Consider the following 9,313-nt stretch of genomic DNA (forward strand, 5'->3'; position numbering starts at 1 on the left):
AGACTTGATTGTCACTCATAATTGTCCTCAGACCCTGTGGACCTTTATTCTAACATTGTTTCCCATTTGTTCTATTGGTTTAACAAATGCTGGGAGTTAGACATTCATGTTCATGCCTAATGGAGAACACTACTGTGACAGACTGGCGTATCTCAAAATGTTCTAACTTAAAAAAAAAAAAAATCTCAGAGTTATACCAAGAATGATTTGGGTCCCTCAGAGAGGCAGCATGGATAGGAACAAAACTGAGGAGCTTGGGAGAAATGTAAGATGAAGTAAATATGAGGTTATTCATGGTTATAATTGCAAATGATTGAGAATAATCCAAATGTCTACCGATAGTGGACTGGTTAACAAATTATGATAAAAAAAGACTAGGTGGCCATAACAAAAAGGAGTTTTTTCTAAGCTGATATTGAAAATTAGTAACTTAAAAAAAAAGCAAGTTGTAGAGAAGCCTACATTCCATGACAGTTTGTGTTTTAAAAGTACCAATTATACATATACACACACATATATATATATAAGTATATATATATATATACATTTTTGCTTATTTATCCTTATAATTTTTCTTTTAGGACATATCAAAATCTAACACTGATTACTAACCTTTGGAGTTTCAACCATGTGATTATAAAGCTTTTTAAAAAATAAGCAAATATAATTTTAAAACAGCAGTTGAATTACAAATAAAAGGATATGGACATAAGATTTTGCCTGGGTTCGAAGCTTGGCTCCACTACTTGAAGGCTGTTGTGAATTTTAACTTTGTGAGCCAGAGTCCTCATCTACAAAGTGGGGCTGAAATAGTGCCCACTCCAAATCCTCCGGGAAAGATTAAATGAGATAGCACATTGAATGCATTGTCTGACACATAACACTACTCAATAAAGGAGGCCATTATTATTATTATTAAGTTGTAACAACTCATTGGGCTAACTTGCCTCGTTTAATAATTTTTTTCTTTCAAAGGGGGCCCAGAGCTCTGATTGGAGAATTTAAAGAATTTTCTACTTTCCACCAGCCAAGAATTAGAAGGAAAATGGAAAATTAAAAAAAAAAAAAGATTTATGTCAAATTTCAAAGTCTTTTTTTTTAAAGAGTTTTGTTGTGTTTTCTTTCTTACATACTCCTTGAGATGGGATTTCTACTTTCTGAATTCGTAATCTTGAAGGTTTCTCATGACCTCTTATTAACGTAATTTTTTTCTGTTTTCTTCCTTTCTTGCTTTTGTGGCTTCAAATTTCCTTTCTTATTCTCTGAATTCCAGTAAATTACCATGTTTGAACAAATTAGACAGAGTGGTATTGAATCCTTGCTCTGCCATGTAAAGAACCTTGATGCTCCAGATTCTCAAGCTCTATAAGCATCAAGTTCCTTGTATTAGGTTAGAGTTCTCCACTTTGCTGGTAGTTTTGACACCAAAATTAGGCTGCCAGTACGAAAAGGCCTGGCTTACCTTGAAAGTCCCATTTTCTTTCCATGAACCATTCTAATTCTCACTGAATCTAGAATTAGTTTTTTTTTAAGTTATTTTTTGTTTTTATTTTTGTCCTCTTTGCTGGTTCTTTATCTTGCTTTACACACCACTCTTTCTGCAAACCCTAGCCAAAGGCAAAGGCATTGCTGTGGTTAATGACTGGCCTATTCCAGTAATGAAACAGATAAAGAGAGTAGACCAACCAGGAGTTAACCTCATAATATTGTTGATTATATTTGTCAATTCATTTTCTCCATAGTACAAAACACGCTTCTTGAAGATACACTCTTTGTCTTGTCAAATTTTTTTTTTTTCCCCAGGGCTTTTTGCCTCTCAGAAAGCAGGCACTCAGAAAAGATTTGTTGATTGCTTATTGTAAGCACATGAATCTGAAGATTCCATTTTTATGAGAATGTGGTATTTCTTTTCAAAATATACATATTATTAAAAATCAAAGAATGCCTGGTTGAACAAAGGATATTTTTCCTAATTTGCGATTTATACAAAGTTTATAAAGGAATAACTATTAATAATTGGACATTTTGTAAGCATATCTTTATTGAATTACATGAGGTCAGTCTTAGACAAATGTGGAAGAACGACCAGCTGTTTCAGTTAGGAGTTGCCACATCACAAACTGGTCATGTTAATTCAGGTCTTCCAAGAAGCCGACAGCAAGATGGGGTTAGATGTGCAAGATGTTTCTCGAGAGAAATGTCTATGAAGGATAAACAGAAAGGAAGTCATGGAAGATCTACAACCTGTGAAGGAGAGGAAAGGAGAGAAGTTCAGGTAAAAGGAATTGCAGGTTGTAGCACAGTGCTGATTATGTTTCTGCCAGGCCAATAAGGAATACTCAAGCCGAAGTCATAAGTTAAAGCATCACAGCAATGGGTCTGCATTACCGCCCCTGCCACGCTCAGCCATTAGGTAGGAGCACCTGGAGGAAAGTATGGCCTCAGCACTGACCTAGGGGTGGAGCCAGGAGGAGTGCGGCTGATGCTCTAGTCAATTGGACTGCCTGCAGGGTCTCTTAAAGGCTAGACCAGGAACAGACATAGCTTCATTTCTCAAACCAAAGAGCATCTCAAAGCCCAACCAAGATTCAGGGGGAGGAGACAAAGCCTCCGCCCATGGATGGAGAAACAATTAAGAATTTGCAGCCATGTTTGTTTGTTTGTTTGTTTGTTTTTAAGAATCTGCAGCCATCTTTATTCCACTACTCTTTGTTCTCAGGCTAACTACTTTCATTTAAACTTCTCTTGATTTAACAGGCCCAGCCTTGTTTTGCTCCTCTCGTCCCCTTCTTTATATGGTTCTGGATAATACTAGCTAAAAGGAAAATTTGCATGAGATTTGGCAAGTGGAAGTGATGTGGCAACCTTCCTCTCTAAAGGTTTCTATCACTAGCTTTGGTGACAAGACAGACACACAGATTGTAAGAGATTTTAGCTTCTCCTCATTCTCCTCCACTCCATGTCCAGCTTCCACCCAACTGATGATTTTGTTGACCAACAGCTGTCCCAAGCCCATCACCAGACCACAGACTAAAGACCCATAGAGACAGCAGCTTCCCATAGACTTCTCTACCAACTCACCCTTCCTAGTTTGACGTCAGTGGTTACAGTTGCTGCTTCTCACACTGACTGGTAGGTGCCTCCTCTGATCCTCTGACTCCATCTTCAAACTTTCCTTACCCAGTGCTTCCTCCAGGGCCTGAAAGTCATAGGTGTTGGTTATCCTCCTGGATATTAAGATTTCATATCTGGAACAAAACAATGTCTTTTCTTGAAACAAATTGTTATGTTGTCCATTGGGTTATGGTCTTACGTTCATGGGGAAAATATTTCCTCAAACAACTATGTTGATATAAATGATCTCAGTTCTCAGTCCCAATAGTTGAATTATGTAGGTGCAGGTGATTTCAAATCTCAAAAGGAAAGTTTGTAGAGGGAATAAGATTTAGCTGTGAATTAACTACAGCAGTGTTCAAGGAGCATAAATTGACTCCAAGATTGAGAAATTCTGGAACTTGGTGAAAATACCTTACACTAAGGATCTATGATCTCAATCGCTAATATAAGTGACCTGGAAAAAATGATGGTTATAGAATTGGGGATAGAAAATTTGGTATTCAGCCTCAAATAACTGACAGTTGAAATCCCATGAATGAGTGAATGCATAAAGAAATTGAATAGAGGTAGGCATAGAAGAGTAGAAAATGCTTGAAAATTAGCTCAGGGGAGGTCAGTGCCTAATAACCAGCAAAGAAATGTAAACTAATGTTAGAAAGAGAAGGTAAGGAAGAAGAAAGAGATTATAGTTGTGGAAGCTGCGCAGCATAGGTAGATTTACAGGCATAGAATGAAAGAGTTTCATGCTTGGCTATAATCTAGAAAATTTTAATTTCATAAATGAGAGAACTGAGATCAAGAATGATTGTGGCTTAGGCACGATCTTACAACTGCTATAGTTTTCAGAAAAGTGATAGCATATAAAACATGTCTTCCTAATTCTTGATTTGCCTCTAGAACACACTGGGTGGCCATTGGCCTTTAATGCAAATGAGACATCTACATGTATAAGCACTTAGAAGAGAGTGTTAGCTTTAGGCTGGAAGAAAGTAACCAATGACTATCAACTTAATCCCTGAGTGAAGTTTTGACAAAATAGATCTGCTAGCACGGCCATGAGGAAAGGAATTGGCGAAGAGAGGGAGACAGCAGAAAAGACCGTCTATTTGTGTCTATTTGCGCGGCTTAGAGAGTGTTGGGTGGTAATTAAGAGGTATTTGTACTTAGGACATCTGAGCTGAATTGTGGCTTATGCTTTTTTTAAAATTACAATTTGTACTTCATATTTTTAGAACTTTGCAGTTTTATTTCTTCCAGGTTTTCTTGCAGCATAGCCTGTCACAAAATTCAACTTTAAAAAGGTCAAACCTATTAAAAAGCAGAAGTGCTTGAGGTATTTCCTTTATCTCCCTTTCTACATCTGCTTTAATTTTGAATGGTTAACTGGAAACCAGCTTCAACTTCAAATGCCCAGGTGTGGTTGAAGACAACTACCTTTGTAATTGTGGCTAGCTGATGTCAGACCTCCCCTGGCAGGTCACGTCCTTAGGCTTTTCGGCGAAACTTGGGAGCGAATTTAACTGAGTACCCAGCCTTCCAGTGTAAGGGAGAATTGCAGGCTTTAGCTTTGCTCTGCAAATAGGAAGTAGTCCTTCAACAGTTCTGGCTTGTTAATGTTAGAAAGCCCTTTGAGTTTGTGTGCCTGGTTCTTACTGTAATTAGGAAGGCTCACCTCCTCTTGTCAGCCCCCAATAACCTTGAAATCCATTTTGCTAGCAAGTACACACCCAACATGTTGTTTTTCTGTGTAGATTGACACCTCTTTCTGGGTAAGACCACAGCTCTGGCTCTCTATGAAGGAGATCCTACCCTCTTTTATTGAGTAGTTTTGGTCCCTAAACAAGCTCCCAGGCTTCACTTTCTTCAGTCTTAAATTGAGCTAATAATTGAAGTTGTCATGCAAGGTTATGTTGAACCTTAAGTGAGGTAGCACTTATGAAGGCCCTAATATACTGTCTTAGAATATACCTAATACACTGTCTTAGAAATATCAAATAACTTGATCAAAACTTCAAAGCTAATAAATGGTGGAATTTGGATTTAAACTCACATCTGTATCTTCCTTCACAGTCAATAAAATGATAGGTCCATAAATGTATCTGGTTATCATCACTATTACTGTGTTCAAGAAAATCTGCTAGCTCCTGTGGAATTACAAAATTATAGGACTCTTATTTTCCTCTCTACTGCCTTAGACAAGGACTTCATGTAAATGACTACTGTCTACTAGCAAATGTGTGCCACATGAGCAAAATGCATTAGGTATTTTAAGATTTGGATTGAGGGAGAGATTGCTTAAGGCTGATGTAAACAGATAAACCTCATGAAGAAGGAACTTGAGATAGACTTTGAGGGATTAGTCAAGTGTGGACAAGTAGAATGAAACAGAAAGGGTATTAGTCCAAGGAGGAATCAAATGAACAAAGACATAGACATATATGAATGGGGGTTGACTTGCAGATTTGGCTGCTGGAGTGATTTGTGTAGAGAAATAATAGGAAATACATTGAAGAGACAGCGATGAAGAGCAGAGCACTTTGAATGCCAAGCTAGAGGTTAGACTTTTCCATGGATAATGGTAAATTGATAAAGGACTTAGGACCTTTGCAGAAAAATTTTATCTTCTGATCACATTTGCTCAAAAATGCCATCTGAAATTGTGCCATGTTTTTAGCTAATATTGGACCAAATCTCATTAATTAGATTAAGAATCTTAATTTTTCTCAGTTCAGTAGAATCTCTTACAATGAAAGCAAAGAACAAAATGCAGATTTGAAATCCCTTAGAAAATATTAAACAACAACAACAAAAATTAACAGAATTCCTGACACAAAAAAATTTCAGTAGAAGAAAAAATTATATAGAATAATAGAAATTTACTATGCCTACTATTATCTTTACTATTATTATAAAGATAAGAGTACATCAATCTAAAATCTAGAAACATACTCTTGTTTTCATAGCCACAGAAAAAGCTATTTTACTGATGTAGAAACTGACATTCTGCAGGCTGTGGGAAGAAGTTGTGAGCTGGGTATCTTTCCTAGTTTTCTATAGACTCTGCCTTTGTTAACATGGTGGGTGACGCATGAAAGTAATCATAGATACTACTTGATCAAACAAAACCAAACACTACTTCTAAAGCTACACACTCACACCCTCCCTATTATATTCTGTCATTGTTTACTTGTGTTCTCTGTTTAAACATATAGGACAATCATCTAGGATTTTTTAAGTCTGGTGTTTATAGAAACACAATCCAGTTCTGTAGTAAAAGCTTACCAATATCTATCAGTTCACTATAAAAATACTGTTATAGTTTAGAATTTGGTATACATGAATTCAGTTGAGACAAGGTGATCATGTATCTTTTCGTTTCTCTTTAAAGTGAGCTATTTTGACTACTTAGTTTCAGAAAAGCTGGGCTAAAATGAGAGAATGTCATTTTTATACTTTCTCACAGCTATAAAAATGGCTCCATTAAATGAGTAAAACTGTTTTGGGTCATTGTACTCTAATGTGGAGGGAAATATGTTTAGCAGCATGATAAGAATATGATATTTTGAATGTAGCTAAATTCTGAAAGGTAAAAGGCTATGAATTGACTACGGAATATACATATAATGGAGAGAGTTTAAGCAAAGGTGATTTTTTTGAGATTTAGAGAAAAAAAAATATATTTTATAATCTGACTCAGACTCCGACTCTATTTGAAAATTCTCTATATCTATTCATTCTTGGATATACTTTTTAATTTATTTTCATTTTTTACTCACAGTAAATTTATTGAAATTTATTGAATTTATTGAAAAGTATTAGAAGGGTATTGAGTCTCAAATATGAGTAAATGTTTTTGTTGTTAAAGGAGAAGTTACAATATTAAAAACATTATGACAAAAAGCAGCTTATCAATGAATTACAGATATTTGGTTATTTTATTAATAAGAAATATTACTTCTATTTTATAAAACTTAATTGCTTTTAAATCACTTTCTAAGAAAGCTATGCAAATTTATACTCACAGTGATAAGGGAAGGAGGAGAAATGTTATCTCCATTTTATAGCAAGCAAAAATGAAAGCTTCCAAATTCTACTTCAGATGCTCTCACCTCGACCAGTAGTCTTTATTATGAAATCTGGGTGCATTTTTGGAAATAGATGTTCATTGCTCTGTCTGGCATCAATGGTTAGCTTTCCCTATTTAACCCACAGCCACAACATCAGTTGGAAAGTGAGGTTGTGACTTGGCTTCTCAGAATGATTGTAACACTGCCATCTTGCCCTCCCCAGCTGGAACGGTGTGGCTTAAAGTGCAACGAGGAAGCCACCCTAGCTGTTTCGTTCGTTTCCTCTGTCCTCTATTTTGTTTAAACTTGTTTTCTGTGTTAATATCTAATTTCAAATCCCTTGCATTTTCTTCCTTTGTTATTACAGGTCTGTCCATTTTTAAATTACCTGATAAAACTGTGAATGCAGAAACATTCATCAGTTTGAGGTTGTGGGTTTTGTTTATGTGGTGTGTGGTTAGTAATACTGCCGCAGTGGTTGTTATAGTAACCAGTTCTCTTCAGCAGAGGAAGGAGTATGGGCATTTGACAATGCTTAAGATGTAATAGAAGAAGATAAAGTTCCTAGATTTCATATTTCATTAGGAGATGATTCCAGGGCTACTGCTATCTTTTAAAGTCTATATTTAAGTAAAGGGTAAAGTAGATGCCCTGCTAGCTACCCGTTTTCCTGAATTAAGCTGGATAAATGATCTCCATCGGGTACTTTAATTTGTGTATGTAGTTATTCATCTAATGCATATCCAGAGATTTCAGCAAAAAGTCCCCAAGTTACCCAGAAAAATGAGCAAATTGCAGAAAGCTACAAAGTCAGTTTTGTATGGCCTGGCTGTTCACAGCAGGCAATTTGCAGAGAACAACTAGGTTCTCAGAGAGTGCTTCCCTCTTTTCGCCTCGTTGTTTTATTTAGCTTCTTTGTTTTATTTATTCTTTATCTCAACAGCATCATTTGTTGGTTTGAAACAGACACTTCTTTACTCTCTTTCCATTCTCAATTGTTTCCCAGAAATAGTGCCATTAACAAATCAATTTTGGGGTAATTATAAGAATATCAATATAGATACTCATGTCCTACTTAAGTCAATCACCATACACATATATGAGATTTAAAAATACATTTGATCTTAGGCTATGGGAGTCACTTTTATTCACTTTATACATATGGAACACTTTCCAAGTTAATATATAAAGATATGCTTTATTAAAATGAAAGAGTGGATAATCTGTTTCGCCGTAATTGATGTAATCAGTGCCTATTAGTGAACAGTTAGGTGCTGTCCAACCTGTTGTCCCGATTGGTGGCGTGATGGAAATGCTTCATATCTTGATAGGGTAGTAGGTATATGAATGATTATATCGATCAAAAGTCATCAGAATGTTTACTTAAGATCTGTTCTTCATTATATGTAAATTTTACCTCAATTTAAAAATAGATGTAAATATTACTGTGTTACTTGCTATGTGACTTAACATATTATTGCCATGTTACCTAATATTTTGGACATTTTTTGCTAAAAATTAAGGTATTTACCAAGCTTATAAAATATTATCCTTACCAATTTTTTTTTTTAAAGCATACTAAGGGAAAGATGAGTGATGAGCAGACTGATTTTTCTTTTGTCACTATTAAAAGTACTGAAGTGAGAAATCTGCAGCTTGAAATAGAAAACAAACAAATATAATCGGTGTTCTCATGGCAACAAATGCTGAAACCATTGTCTTCTCCTGTAAACTGTCACAGGACAGGATTGGAATTCTGGGCTAATACTAGTGGCAGTACATGGTAACTTCCCTGTTTATTAGAAACACCCTTCTGTAGTTACCCGTTCTCTCCCTCTTTCATCCTTTTCTGAATATAATGTAGTCTTTCCATGTCAGTTTAGTTCAGAATTTCAGATCAGTTTCTTTTTTTTTAAGATTTTATTTATTTATTTGAGAGTGAGTGAGCAAGAGAGAGCATGAGTGGGGGAGGGGCAGAGGAAGAGGGAGAAGCAGACACCCCCGCTGAGCAGGGAGCCTGATGAGGGGCTTCATCCCAGGATTCTGGGATTATGACCTGAGCCTAAGGCGGGCACTTAACCGACTAAGCCACCCAGGCACCCCTTGGATCGGTTTCTTAACAATGATAA

At 36.1% G+C, this 9,313-nt stretch overlaps 1 long non-coding RNA gene across 1 annotated transcript; it reads right to left on the reverse strand.

The window, feature by feature from the left end:
• Positions 1–2,047: 2,047 nt before the first annotated feature.
• Positions 2,048–7,381, reverse strand: LOC118528224 (uncharacterized). The gene is made up of 3 exons (XR_004913520.2): positions 7,140–7,381; positions 3,082–3,248; positions 2,048–2,244 (listed from the first exon to the last, which is right to left on the reverse strand). It is a non-coding gene; the product is annotated as an uncharacterized LOC118528224 (long non-coding RNA).
• Between the last annotated feature and the right edge of the window lie 1,932 nt (positions 7,382–9,313).

Source organism: Halichoerus grypus, chromosome 4 (genome assembly GCF_964656455.1).
Source record: "Halichoerus grypus chromosome 4, mHalGry1.hap1.1, whole genome shotgun sequence".
Lineage (NCBI taxonomy): Eukaryota > Metazoa > Chordata > Mammalia > Carnivora > Phocidae > Halichoerus > Halichoerus grypus.